Source organism: Schistocerca piceifrons, chromosome 1 (assembly GCF_021461385.2).
Source record: "Schistocerca piceifrons isolate TAMUIC-IGC-003096 chromosome 1, iqSchPice1.1, whole genome shotgun sequence".
Classification (NCBI taxonomy): domain Eukaryota; kingdom Metazoa; phylum Arthropoda; class Insecta; order Orthoptera; family Acrididae; genus Schistocerca; species Schistocerca piceifrons.
The window spans coordinates 100,491,005-100,505,829 of NC_060138.1; the positions used below are offsets into that span (position 1 = coordinate 100,491,005).

The 14,825-nt window shown below is 41.2% G+C and overlaps 1 protein-coding gene across 1 annotated transcript in view; it reads left to right on the forward strand.

Moving 5' to 3' along the window:
* Positions 1–13,656: 13,656 nt before the first annotated feature.
* Positions 13,657–14,825, forward strand: part of LOC124798003 (class A basic helix-loop-helix protein 9-like) — a 47,036-nt gene continuing 45,867 nt past the window's right edge. The window contains exon 1 of the mRNA XM_047261194.1: positions 13,657–14,323. The gene's annotated coding sequence lies outside the window, so the exon portion shown is untranslated. The remainder of the gene's footprint in view (positions 14,324–14,825) is intronic.

The window sequence follows — 14,825 nt, forward strand, 5'->3', positions numbered from 1 at the left end:
TGCGACCGTAGCGGTCTTGCGGTTCCAGACTGCAGCGCCTTTAACCGCACAGCCGTAAAAATCAAAGCTACAACGAAGGCAATCATGCTAATTGATGCCCCCTGACGGCTAAAGGTCATTTGCTTGAAACATTTTTTAATTTGCATCTGGACAAACAGTTATTTAGTGTGGTCAAGATAAATATAAGGTGGGAAGGCATGATCTATTGGGAAAATATGCACTTTTATTACTTGTACGGCACAGCCCAGCAGGTGTTAGGTGGACCAAATTCCAGGCTGAACTGAAGCAAACGTTTGGCGATAGTCAAAAGGAAGACTATTTAGAGGAATAACAATTGAAGAACAGGGCCAACGTCATGGGGAAACGACAGTCGCACATAATGTTTTGGAACAATGCCACATCGTGAAACGAATATGACAGAAGCAGAAGAAAATCTCGCACTTGATTAAAGGAGTGGCAAAAGACTTGTACCAAGGACGGATGTCAGAAAAAGAGAGGAATTCTTCAACTGGTGACAATGAATCTCGGAAATTGTGGAAGAACACCATCATCTCGCCTCTCTCACACGCCATGTACTAAGAGAAGAGATACACCAGTGTGTTGGAGCCAGAAATGTCGAACCGAGCACACAAGAGATGTCTTTGCTATCGATCCCATGCATCAGGAGGTAACAGAGAATGTCGAAGTGTATCGATCTTAGGCACCAATCCTCCGCCAAGTTCAACGCCCATCAGAAAAACGGGCGTTTGGAGGAAGGGGAACAACGCCACGGGCTGTTTTCCTTGACGACTTAATCCTCCGCAAGACGTCAACCACCACAACAGAACAGTCGTATTCACGCCAGTCAACTGTGTACTAACTTAGTCGACCTGTGGGACGAAGCCCATAGCGCAGACCCCGAACGAGGTCGCTCCCAAACATGCTGTAGACGTTCCCGGTCGCCGTAGGTGGGACACCAACCACTCGTTTAGCCACCGAATTCGGAGAAACTACGCGGGGCGAACATCCATGGAGGTGAGGGCGCCACAGATGAAAACCCTCCATAGACGACAGTCACCAAGAGTTCAGGAAATCTGACTTCAACATCGACGGACAATCTGTTCGGGAACTAGTCGACCCAGCAGGGTCCTCCTTTATTGTTTTGTAAATTTAAGGGCGAAGAAGGAGAAAGGGTGGAATGTATGCGGAATCAGCGGCGACAAGTGAAATCGCGTGCCGGAACGGGATTCGAATCCAGGATCTCGTGCTTACTGGGCAGTTGCGTTAACCACTGCACCACCCGGACACAGTGTTTAATGCAGCAGCACGGACTATCTCGACACACCTCCCCGCCGATCCACATTCCCACGTAGCACCATCTATTCAGTGTCCCCGTCCATGTACTCCACGTCTGCTACTTTGAGAGGAAGTCGAACGTAATTGTCCGTCTGTCCTGAAGGTGATGGACTCATTGCCCTTCGAGGTAAATAAATAACATGAATATGTGGTTTCTGTCCTTTCGGCTACATATTGACATTAGCTAAAGAAGACTATGTTCCATGACGCGAAACAGATTGTGCTGAAAGTTCCAAACGGAAAACACGACCAACCGAAAGCAACATCTTCTGCAAGAATAAAAATCAGTGACAGAGCACATCCCTTCTGATTTATCTTTTCAATAGAATGTAATCATAGTTTTATTCTCGGATTGAGCTTCTTGGAGGCATCGCAAGCAGTTACAGACCGTGGAAGATCAGAGCGCCAGAATGACGAGTCTGTTCCACCAAGCACACGTAATAAAAATCTGGGCATTTGTACGCCGTTGAAGACGTTGTCATCTCACCCTCAAAAATGTTCAAATGTGTGTGAAATCTTATGGGACTTAACTGCTCAGGTCATCAGTCCCTAAGCTTACACGCTAGTTAACCTAAATTATCCTAAGGACAAACACACACACCCATGCCCGAGGGAGGACTCGAACCTCCGCCGGGACCAGCCGCACAGTCCATGACTGCAGCGCCTCAGACCGCTCGGCTAATCACGCGCGGCATCTCACCCTCATTAAGGAGACAAGATGCAGTCGTCACTCCATACGTTAAGTTAAACTGTTCAACTGTGAAGCCTTTTTCCGTTGCAAAAACCTACTGAGGCTCACAAAAAGGTATACATCTACACTACCGGCCATTAAAATTACTACACCACGAAGATGGAGTGCTACAAACGCGAAATTTAACCAGCAGGAAGAAGATGCTATGATACGCAAATAATTAGCTTTTCAGAGCATTCACACAAGGTTGGCACCGGTGGCGACACCTACAACGTGCTGACATGAGGAAAGTTTCCAACCGATTTCTCATACACAAACAGCATTTGACCGGCGTTGCCTGGTGAAACGTTGTTATGATGCATCGTGTAAGGAGGAGAAATGCGTACCATCACGTTTCCGACTTTTATAAAGGTCGGATTGTAGCCTATCGCGATTGAGGTTTATCGCATCACGACATTGCTGCTCGCGTTGGTTGAGATCCAATGACTGTTAGCAGAATATGGAATCGGTGGGTTCAGTACGGTAATACGGAACGCCGTGCTGCACCCCAACGGTCTCGTATCTCTAGTAGTCGAGATGACAGGCACCTTATCCGCATGGCTGTAACGGATCGCGCAACCACGTCTTGATCCCTGAGTCAACAACTGGGGACGTTTGCAAGACAACAACCATCTGCACGAACAGTTCGACGACGTTTGCAGCAGCATGGACTATCAGCTCGGAGACCATGGCTGCGGTTACCCTTGACGCTGCATCACAGACAGGAGCGCCTGCGATGGTGTACTCAACGACGAACCTGGGTGCACGAATGGCAAAACGTCATTTTTTTGGATGAATCCAGGTTCTGTTTACAGCATCATGGTGGTCGCATCCGTGTTTGGCGACATCGCGGTGAACACACATTGGAAGCGTGTATTCGTCATCGCCATGCTGGCGTATCACCCGGCGTGATGGTATGGGGTGCCATTGGTTACACGTCTCGGTCACCTCTTGTTCGCATTGACGGCACTTTGAACAGTGGACGTTACATGTCAGATGTGTTACGACCCGTGGCTCTACCCTTCATTCGATCCCTGCGAAACCCTACATTTCAGCAGGATAATGCACCACCGCATGTTGCAGGTCCTCTACGGGCCTTTCTGGATACAGAAAACGTTCGACTGCTGCCATGGCCAGCACATTCTCCAGATCTCTCACCAATTGAAAACGTCTGGTCAATGGTGGCCGAGCAACTGGTTCGTCACACTACGCCAGTCACTACTCTTGATGAACTGTGGTATCGTGTTGAAGCTGCATGGGCAGCTGTACCTGTACACGCCATCCAAGCTCTGTTTGAGTCAATGCCCAGGCGTATCAAGGCCGTTATTAAGGCCAGAGGTGGTTGTTCTTGGTACTGATTTCTCAGGATCTGTGTGTGCATAGATCCTGAGAAATCACATGTCAGTTCTAGTATAATATATTTGTCCAATGAATACCCGTTTTTCATCTGCATTTCTTCTTGGTATAGAAGTTTTAATGGGCGGTAGTGTAGATGTTGTCGCCGGCTGAAGTACGGTTAATACTGGAGGGCGTGGAGAAGCTGCTGTAAGATGACACTGTTAGACGTTCAGAGAGTCCTCGGTTCCCTCTTGTAGTCCTTGTGAAGAAGAAGGACGACAGATAGCGTTTCTGCGCAGGCTACTGAGGACTGAATAAAATCACGAGAAGGATTTCTGTCCATTGTCGCGTATTGACGACATCCTACACTGCTTGAAAGAAGCAAAGTATTTCTCAACCATGGGCATGCAGACAAGCTACTGTGAGGTCTATCTTCTCGCGAGCAGAGGAAGACAGATTTCATATCTCATGACGATCTCTGTGTGTTGAAAACTACGCCGTTTGGATAGTGTATCTCTCCAGCCACCTTCGGACGTAAGTATATGATAGTCAACCTTCTCCGATACCTGCTCCCGCTTCCATCCCTTTGGCATCTGCATGATACTGTTGTGTTTTTTGAGACATTTGAAGACTACGTAAGCTGCTGAGAACCGTGTTGAAGTGTTTTCAGACTGTGGCCTCCGTCTAAATCCTAAAAAGTGCCTCTTCGTCGGCCAGGAAATCAAAATATTGGGTCATTTAGTTAATGGCGATGAAGTTTACCCTCATCCAGAGAAAATAATAGCAGTCACAGGTGTTCGGACTGCTCAGCACATTCGCAATGTGCCAAACTTTCTCGGCGTATGCTCAAACCACCGGCAAACCGTGAAGGCTTCTGTAGCAAGACACGTTCAGAGTACTCTCCAGGTTGGAGATGAAGTACACTAGAGAAAGAGTGCCTTGCAGTTGTTTGGGTATTTAGATTAAAGTTCAGTCTTGATCACGTTATGTCTGTTTTAATGAGTAACCGGTTTCGGTTTTTTCTATAAAACCATCATCAGACCTGTGAATAAATTTTAAGAAATACTAGATACCAATTTTTAAATGAATGAAAAAGTCTAATGATGTCAAAATTTTTAACAAAATAAAATAAAATTAGTTATGCCCATTGGTCCCTTGGGTTGGTAGGTGGAGCTCTCCTTGCTGCTGTGCAGTCAACTGATGGTTATGAGTGCTGAGCACGAGCTTAAATATGCAGAGGCTCCGCCTACTTCCTGTCACACTACTTCATAACTTCCAATCAGCGTTCATAATATGACGCCATCGTCAAAATATAAAAGTAGGAAATACACTAATAACATAAAATTGATTCATTTAAATATCTGATTAACATATAATAGTTGTGTCTACAACTTATTTCTATTTTGGATAAAAACAGTAAATTACGATGTGTGATAGCTGTGCCCTCTATGGACACCCTTAATATTATTACAGTGCCAGTTACATCAAAGATGTAAAATCCTTGGCGTTGTGGTATATATCGATTGTACCAAGTCGCCTACATCACAATTGCATCTTTGTTGGATGCTGGAGAATCGTCTTGTTTTAACTGTAGTTTTTATGGCAATGTTCTTTATAGCATTAGGTTAGCAGCCAATAGTACGTTCCACATTATGTATATCTGAATAACTGATGAGACTGCTGATGCAGCATATTTTACATACATTACTTTTGCCATGGGTATAACTAATCTTATATTTTTAAAAAACAAAAGAGTAGATGCTTTTATTATAAAATTTCGTCAAAAAGGTCGTAATAATATTTTTCGCGAAAATCTAATTGTTCATTGAGCAGCATTGATGATTTGGTTTTCAAATGAGCATATATCTCGATTTCTTCTAGGATATTCATAAGTAAGCCTTTATTTGCATAATGAAGAACTTGTAAATTCTGTTGTACAGTCCCCTCAGCATGATTATTGAATGTTATATGATGACCAAAAACAGACTTTGTTCGTGAGGTACCTGAAGTATGTTCTTTGTACCTTACTGCAAAATTTCGACCTGTTTGGCCGATATATATTTTCTCACAGTCTCTACATTGGATCTTGTACACTCCTGATCTGGTAGATTTTCCATTATCTTTATTTACGGTATGTCTTAATTTTTGTTGTAAGGTATTGTCAGTTGTAAATGCTATTGTTACTCCAGAATTTTTGAATAAGTTAGTGATTCTATCTGATATGTTTCCCATATATGTCATCTTCATATATTTTGGATTACTTGTTAGTGGAGTACTTTGTGATTGTTGTACTTTATTAAAAATGATATCTACCTGTCGTGTGTCAAAAGAGTTGGTTTTTGCAATTTGTTTTAAGATGGTCATTTCCTTTTTGATCTCATTAGCTTCTAGCGGTAATTTTAGTATTCGGTGTATCATAGACTTAAAAAATGCTTTTTTATACTTGTCAGGATGACATGATGTAGCATTAATAATGACATCAGTGGTTGTAGGTTTCCTGTATATGGTGAATAAATGTTTCCCGTTGTTATTAGTTATAGTGAGATCTAGGTAGTTAATAGATTTTCGATTTTCATGTTCAACTGTAAATTGTAACTTCGGATGCATAGAGTTTAATTTTATAGCAAGTTTCTCAATTTCGTCTTTTGAACCATTATAAAGTAATAATGTATCGTCTACATATCGCTTGTAATATATGATTTTATTTGCGATATCAGGGTTATTTTTCATGAATTGCGTCTCAATGTGGTTTACGAAAATGTCTGCCACTGTCCCAGCCAAAGAATTTCCCATTGCTAAGCCAGTTATGAACTAACGCAACAAATCCACAATATAGACATTCCAACTATTGCAAATTTCGCCTCATTAGATATTAAAAATTTATATACAAATATACCAATTACTGAGACGATTAATATAATTAGGGATAACTTAATACAATACAAAAATATGACTAAAGACGAAATAATCGAACTTATAGAACTACTTGAATGCACTTTAGATTACAATTATTTCTCGTTTAATACTAAAATCTATTGTCAGAAAGATGGCTTAGCAATGGGAAATTCTTTGGCTGGGACAGTGGCAGACATTTTCGTAAACCACATTGAGACGCAATTCATGAAAAATAACCCTGATATCGCAAATAAAATCATATATTACAAGCGATATGTAGACGATACATTATTACTTTATAATGGTTCAAAAGACGAAATTGAGAAACTTGCTATAAAATTAAACTCTATGCATCCGAAGTTACAATTTACAGTTGAACATGAAAATCGAAAATCTATTAACTACCTAGATCTCACTATAACTAATAACAACGGGAAACATTTATTCACCATATACAGGAAACCTACAACCACTGATGTCATTATTAATGCTACATCATGTCATCCTGACAAGTATAAAAAAGCATTTTTTAAGTCTATGATACACCGAATACTAAAATTACCGCTAGAAGCTAATGAGATCAAAAAGGAAATGACCATCTTAAAACAAATTGCAAAAACCAACTCTTTTGACACACGACAGGTAGATATCATTTTTAATAAAGTACAACAATCACAAAGTACTCCACTAACAAGTAATCCAAAATATATGAAGATGACATATATGGGAAACATATCAGATAGAATCACTAACTTATTCAAAAATTCTGGAGTAACAATAGCATTTACAACTGACAATACCTTACAACAAAAATTAAGACATACCGTAAATAAAGATAATGGAAAATCTACCAGATCAGGAGTGTACAAGATCCAATGTAGAGACTGTGAGAAAATATATATCGGCCAAACAGGTCGAAATTTTGCAGTAAGGTACAAAGAACATACTTCAGGTACCTCACGAACAAAGTCTGTTTTTGGTCATCATATAACATTCAATAATCATGCTGAGGGGACTGTACAACAGAATTTACAAGTTCTTCATTATGCAAATAAAGGCTTACTTATGAATATCCTAGAAGAAATCGAGATATATGCTCATTTGAAAACCAAATCATCAATGCTGCTCAATGAACAATTAGATTTTCGCGAAAAATATTATTACGACCTTTTTGACGAAATTTTATAATAAAAGCATCTACTCTTTTGTTTTTTAAAAATATAAGATTAGTTATACCCATGGCAAAAGTAATGTATGTAAAATATGCTGCATCAGCAGTCTCATCAGTTATTCAGATATACATAATGTGGAACGTACTATTGGCTGCTAACCTAATGCTATAAAGAACATTGCCATAAAAACTACAGTTAAAACAAGACGATTCTGCAGCATCCAACAAAGATGCAATTGTGATGTAGGCGACTTGGTACAATCGATATATACCACAACGCCAAGGATTTTACATCTTTGATGTAACTGACACTGTAATAATATTAAGGGTGTCCATAGAGGGCACAGCTATCACACATCGTAATTTACTGTTTTTATCCAAAATAGAAATAAGTTGTAGACACAACTATTATATGTTAATCAGATATTTAAATGAATCAATTTTATGTTATTAGTGTATTTCCTACTTTTATATTTTGACGATGGCGTCATATTATGAACGCTGATTGGAAGTTATGAAGTAGTGTGACAGGAAGTAGGCGGAGCCTCTGCATATTTAAGCTCGTGCTCAGCACTCATAACCATCAGTTGACTGCACAGCAGCAAGGAGAGCTCCACCTACCAACCCAAGGGACCAATGGGCATAACTAATTTTATTTTATTTTGTTAAAAATTTTGACATCATTAGACTTTTTCATTCATTTAAAAATTGGTATCTAGTATTTCTTAAAATTTATTCACAGGTCTGATGATGGTTTTATAGAAAAAACCGAAACCGGTTACTCATTAAAACAGACATAACGTGATCAAGACTGAACTTTAATCTAAATATAACAATTTATTGATCACTGCATTCCAAAAATGTTTACCAAAGTTGTTTGGGTCATCAACAAGTTCCGGCCATATTTATTTTCAATCCGTTCACCATTGTGACGGACCACCAGAATCTACACTTGTTCACTAGCCCAACGGATCCGTCGAGATGACTAGCTACACGGGCACCGAGACTTCAGGAGTGCGACGTCTCAGTGATAAAGTGGACACAAGGACGCCGACTGCTTTCAGGGAATCCATTGGCGGGACAAAGTGTAGTGGATGAAATCTCAGTCATCATTGCGGTAACCCTTGATTACTAAACCCTTGTAAAATTTACAGCTGAAGTTTGTACCGATTCGCGATTCCCACCAATCTGGTATTCTCTGTACAGAGTGTAAAACAGGACTTTTGTACTTACTTTTTATGTGAAATACCACTGCAGACCTTATAACTGTAATTTAAGTAGTGAATAAACTATAAAGTATGACTTCCTTGGAATAAATTGAGGTGTAGTAAAATTTACGGCAGTTTAGTAACACTGCAACATTTTCCCCTCTTTAGTGTTCTAGGTTTAAATGGGATTCCAGAGGGGAGATCCAGCACTGGTGAAACCACAGAAGCCTTGAAGAAGGAGAAACCGGCCAAAGGAGAATTCCAACTAAACGGAACATAAGACTCTAAACAGAATCAGACAAAGGTATCACTGGCCATGGTTGTGAGCCACTGCAGGGAATGCCAGCGGTAGGATAACGTGGCGCAGTTACCTCCAGAGTATACAGTACCAACCTTATCGCCATCCCAACGAACTGGAATCGGCCTCTAGGGGAGGTTCCCGAAGTCAACAAATGGGAATAGAGGGATAATAGTCTTCGCCGATCATCTCGTCCGCTTCTCTGTCAGCAACTGTGCTGACTGCCAAAACTCCGGAAATTGCATTGTTCCTTGCAGAAGACATCAATATGAAGAACGGAGCACCCTGTTCAAAAAGGGGTCTAAGCACTACGGCACTTAATATCTGAGGTCATCAGTCCCCTAGACTTAGAAATACTTAAACCTAACTAACCTAAGGACATCACACACATCCATGCCCGAGGCAGGATTCGAACCTGCGACCGTAGTGGTCGCGCGGTTCCAGACTGTAGCGCCTAGAACCGCTCGGTCACAGCGGCCGGCGCGCAGCCTGTGTGGGGTTCTCCGGTAATATATTATTAAATGTGATTTCACGTCTCGACATCACCCACATGATGTCAACTGCCTATTGCCCATAGACGAATGGCCTCACAGTACGCTTTAGTGTGATGTAGGCAGACACGTTGACGTCGAACATAGAGATTTGGATACAATACTGCCGTTCATAACATTCGTATACATGGTACATCATAATTAATGGCGTAAACGCATACAGTTGAAAGTATACAATATTAGAAGCAAAAAAGCGTCAGTAAACATAGGATGGAAAATGCATACCTTGAGAGCTACCAGCAATTTTTCATCTTCGATACTGTGAAACAAATTTCTTCTACTGCAAGCTCTTTGCTTTCCATATTTTGGACCAAAATAAGAAAAAAATGTCCAGCAAACATATGCTGTAAAGCCTACGCCTTAAAAGTTCAAAGATGAACAAGTGCTCATAGGTCTTAACGAATGCATTTTAGAGCACATGTTTACTGGACATTTTTTCCTTGTTTTGGTCCATACTACTAGTTCTCGAAGTATGGAAAGCAAAGAACATGCTGTAAAAGAGATTTCTTTCACAGTATCGAAGATGAAAAATTTCTCGTAGCTCCTAAGGTATGTATTTTCGACCGTATGTTTACAGAAACCTTTTTGCTTCCAGTAACATGTGTTTTCAACTGTATGCGTTTACGCCATTAATTATGATGCACCCTGTATAACACAGCGAAGCAAGACGCTACGAGCCGGCCGTTGTGGCCGAGCGGTTCTAGGCGCTGCAGTCTCGCTCCACGCGACCGCTACGGTCGCAGGTTCGAATCCTGCCTCGGGCATGGATGTGTGTGATGTCCTTAGGTTAGTTAGGTTTAAGTAATTCTACGTCTAGGAGACTGATAACCTCAGAAGTTAAGTCCCATAGTGCTCAGAGCCATTTGAACCATTTGTCGAAGAGCAAAGGCGGAAGTTCCGTCAGAACGGTACAAAATTTCGATGTATACCTCCACGCGCGGTTTGTCACAGGTCAGCCGGCTCGTCTGAAATCAAAATTGAGTTGACGTTAGATAAGTATATAAGATTCTTTAGGAGCTCTACCTCGCTTAAGTTATTTGGACCATAGGAAACAAAATGGCGACCATTTGAAAAAATGTTTTTTTCATCGATTTTTCGACTTCGTCGCCCAAGTAAAAATATTTATATTTGGTGGATCGGAATAAAAGTGGTACAACTCCTAGACAATTTAGATAACCTCGTCGGAAACAAAGAATCATGCCAATCGGTTCAGTAGATTTGAAGTTACCATACCGCTCGATAAATAAAGTCATTTCGAGAAAAACGCGTTCTTGCGTTCAATATGCTATTCCGGGTCCATGAACTAGTCCTTCCTACTCCTCACAGAGGTCGTTCTGGTCGATCTGGGCCATCCTGCGCTGCTCCAGAGCCGCTCGCACGGCCGGTGACAAGCGGTTTTCGGCCCATTGAAACCGGTGGTCGTCCGAGTGCTTGGCGAACTGCGTCGAATTAGAGTCCCAGGGTGACGTCCATCGTTGCCATGGTCTTCATAATTTATGAATACCCTTCGTTGAAGCTGCTCACTGCCAGGAAAGTCGCATTCTCCACAGTCTTTGCACGAGAATGCAAATGCTTGGGGGCTAACTCCCAGACACACGCGTTCAAACTTCCGTTTCCTCCCAAGCACCGGTACAATAACTCGTCCTCCGAAAGAAAAAAACTGGTGATTGAAAAAGGCCAATTTCAGGCAGGTGCATTTCTTTGTTCAACCACGAATAACAAACATTTCCGTTCCATATTCGGAAAAACCGTTTCAGTGGTGGATTCTAAACACTTTTATGGATCCAAAAATGCAATTAAAAAAAACAGATTTTTTGAACCAAAAGGTAGTAAACCTCCCCTTAAATCTTGATACCCTGCCGCTGTAGTAGCAGTAACCGACCTAACAACTGCGCCATACACTTGTTGTCTCATATAGTTGTTTCCGACCGCAGCGCCGTATTCTGCCCCTATGCATATCTCTGAATTTGAATATGCAAGTCTATAGTAGTTTCTTTGGCGCTTCAGTGTATTAGTCCCTCAGAAAAAAATGAATAGATTCTTTTTGCAGGAAGTTTATAGCAGTTAAATTTTGCACTGGCATACGTTTTCGCTTGAGGCCATTGTTACTCTATTATTCAAGAAGAAAATGCAACGTATCCCAGTACAGAATCACTCCGTCTTCAGGCCACAAGTGGCCCATCGAGACCTTCTGACCGCCGTGTCATCCTCAGGTGAGGATGCGGATGGAAGGGGCGTGTGGTCAGCACACCGCTCTCCCGATCGTTGCCCCTCAATTAGCATCACGAGGCTGAGTGCACCCAGAAAAATGGCAACAGCACACGGCGGCCTTGATGGTCACCCATTCAAGTGCCGGCCACGCCGACAGCGCTTAACTTCGGTGGTCTCACGGGAACCGGTGTATCCACTGCGGCAAGGCCGTTGCCCAGTACAGAATTTAACTAGATTAAAGTTTCTACGAAAAGGTCCTGTTCATTTTTAATAATAATTTGTGGGTTTTGAAGGCATTGCGGGTTGCATAAAACCGTTACGGGCACCTGAATCAGCGGATGTATCTGTGACAGGGAACGCGTTTCTGTTCCTCTATCGTGCAGATTTTCTCTGTGCTGGATATTGCGTTCCAGTAAGGAGAAAAACTTACTTCATTGCCTTAAGTTCTTTGAATGACGACGGTAAAAACACATACCTAACTTGAGTTAAGGGGGGTAGGATGTCAAACGGTCCGAACATTTTAATTTCGACTGTCTATACTTTTAAAAATAAATTCATTAAACTTTGTCAGCATGACCAGGAAGGATTCAGAATTCACACTCTTAGCAGTGGAAGTTCGAAAACAAACGAAATATTTTTTTTTTTTGTACATGTGAAATTTCTTTATTTTTTTCACTAACTAATGGCAGCATTTGTTGCTGTAGGTACACTTTTCTTCGTGAGTAAGAGAGATTCTTCGATGAATTTTGCACAGCATACAAACCATACTTACAGGTGTATGAAACTCTGGAATTTTCCAAATCTATTAAAAACTGTGGTAGAAATTGTGGTAATTAACTATAAAATTTGTGTTTTTTCTAAACATGAAGTTTAAAATATAACAGCTCATTTCTTTTTTCATAAATTAAATAAATTCTAGAGTTTCATACAGCTAAGAGTATGGTATGTATGCTGTGCAAAATTCATCGAAGAACCTCTCTATCTTATGAAGAAAAGTGTACTTATAGCAACAAATGCAGCCATTAGAAAGAGAAAAAAAAGATGAAATTTCGCACGTAAAAAAATTTAATTTGTTATGTTTTCGAACTTCCACTGTAATGGGTGTGAATCCTGAATCCTTCCTGGTGATGCTGACAAAGTTTGATGAATTTATTTGTAAAAGTATAGACACTGGAAATTAAAATGTCCTGTGATGCCTCTCCTGCTCCAAGTCGGCCCGTTTGATGTCCTACCCACCTTAAGCCTTCAGAAGAAAGTAAGAGAAAAGTATAAAGTACAGCAACGCGTGAAATATAAATAGCGAAATCCCTCGCTGATAACTTCACAAAATATTATTGATTATAAGTATGACAGTAGTTTACATAATGAATACCACTGACATTTTAAAACGATAATTGTTGGATAGAAACGGTAGAAATAAGAGAAGGCGAAAATACAAGAAATCAGGGACAAGATGGACGCTAGAAATGAAAAGACAAATCCAGTAGAAAATAAAGGACTACTGAAAAACATTGGAAACGACAAAGAAACAAGATAAACTGAAGTTGTTACGTGGTCTCAGTTGATACGTCAAAGATTGGAAAACGTAGTTATGAGCGTACTACAGAAAAGTGACGAGGAAATGAGTATTCGGTGTTTTTTCTGCCAAGTTAAGAAACGCTGAAAATCAAATACAACGCAAGAGCGATAAATTTTACGGAGTGGTCGTCTATGTGCGCTTAACAGTCTCGTAACGGTAACAGTTAACGGCGGCGAAGCCTGCGCGGCTCGTGCCCAGCGGCCGGTAGCTGGTAGCTCCAGCTGGCTGGAGGCGCAGCCTCTTCTACCGCTGGACAGGGTGGGGAGGCGCGCCTCCCTGGACCGGGCAGACGCCGGCGCGTGCGGCGGGCCGGCCGGCCGGCAGTGCCGCTGGGGCAGGCGCCACGGCCACACGTGCTGCAGACGTCGCAGGAGCGCCCGTGCGTCGCGTTGCGGAGGGCCGCAGGTGCCACTTGGAGACTTCTATGCGTGGTTAGAACACGAACTCTCGTACAAGGCCATTTACGTTTCAATAATACGGAATCATCGACATGACACCCGCTTAATCATACTGACAATCGGATTACAGGTTCCTGCGTCAGCGAACTGTGGATCTCATTTGGCTTAGCTCTTTTTCACTCCAAAATGATGTGATGAGACCAACAAACGAAGAATTTATTGACATTCATGGTGAAAAAAATTTTTTTCGTATAATCTGAAAACTAGAAACCATGCAAATGATAACTTCTACGGAACGCTTGCTATGTGTCAGTACTCAGCAGTCAAAAATATATGATTGACATTGGAAAGTACAGTCTTCCACAGCCTGCTCAATATCCGTTATAAGAGTTGTGTATGACGTGCTTTACTGTAATGTCGCTGCCAAGAGTACTTGTTAATAAAATCAATCCGCCATGGTAACTGATCAGCGACCAGTCTGAATCGAATTTGTACTGTAGCCGACAAGAACGCACCAAAAATATCTGAACTGTACCGCGGACATTCCGCCACTTACTGTCGCATTTCATGTGTAGTAGTGGCCAGGGCAGTCAGCGAAATCATTTTAAGGTAAGTGTTCTTTTATAACACAAGTTTCTCATTTCATCTGTATTGTACAGTATTTACACTGTAGTATCGTTTTTCTAACGATGTTGCATTTACTCTTAAAGAAAACGTCGTTTACAACGCACAAATACCCTAGTTGCTCAATGAACCTTTAAAATCTCTCTATAAAACACAGAATAAAGTTAAGTTTCCAGTGTGTGTAAATCTACGAAAATATTTTTGATACTAAAAAGATATTAAAAATTCGATTAACAGTTAAATAAGGTTACAATAAAAAAATTAACTTATAATAGAATGAAAACTACAGACGAAATTTTAATATGAAAAACTACGGACTCATGATCACCGATCGTTTTAGTCAAAAACTGCTGAATAACTGTAAATTAGACACACTGTTTGACGAATCCATAGAGAATTATATCATCTTAATTAGCAATAAGTGCTTCACTTCACGCAACTACGCATAGGGAGTTACTCACCGTAAAAAATTATGAATCGATTTCAC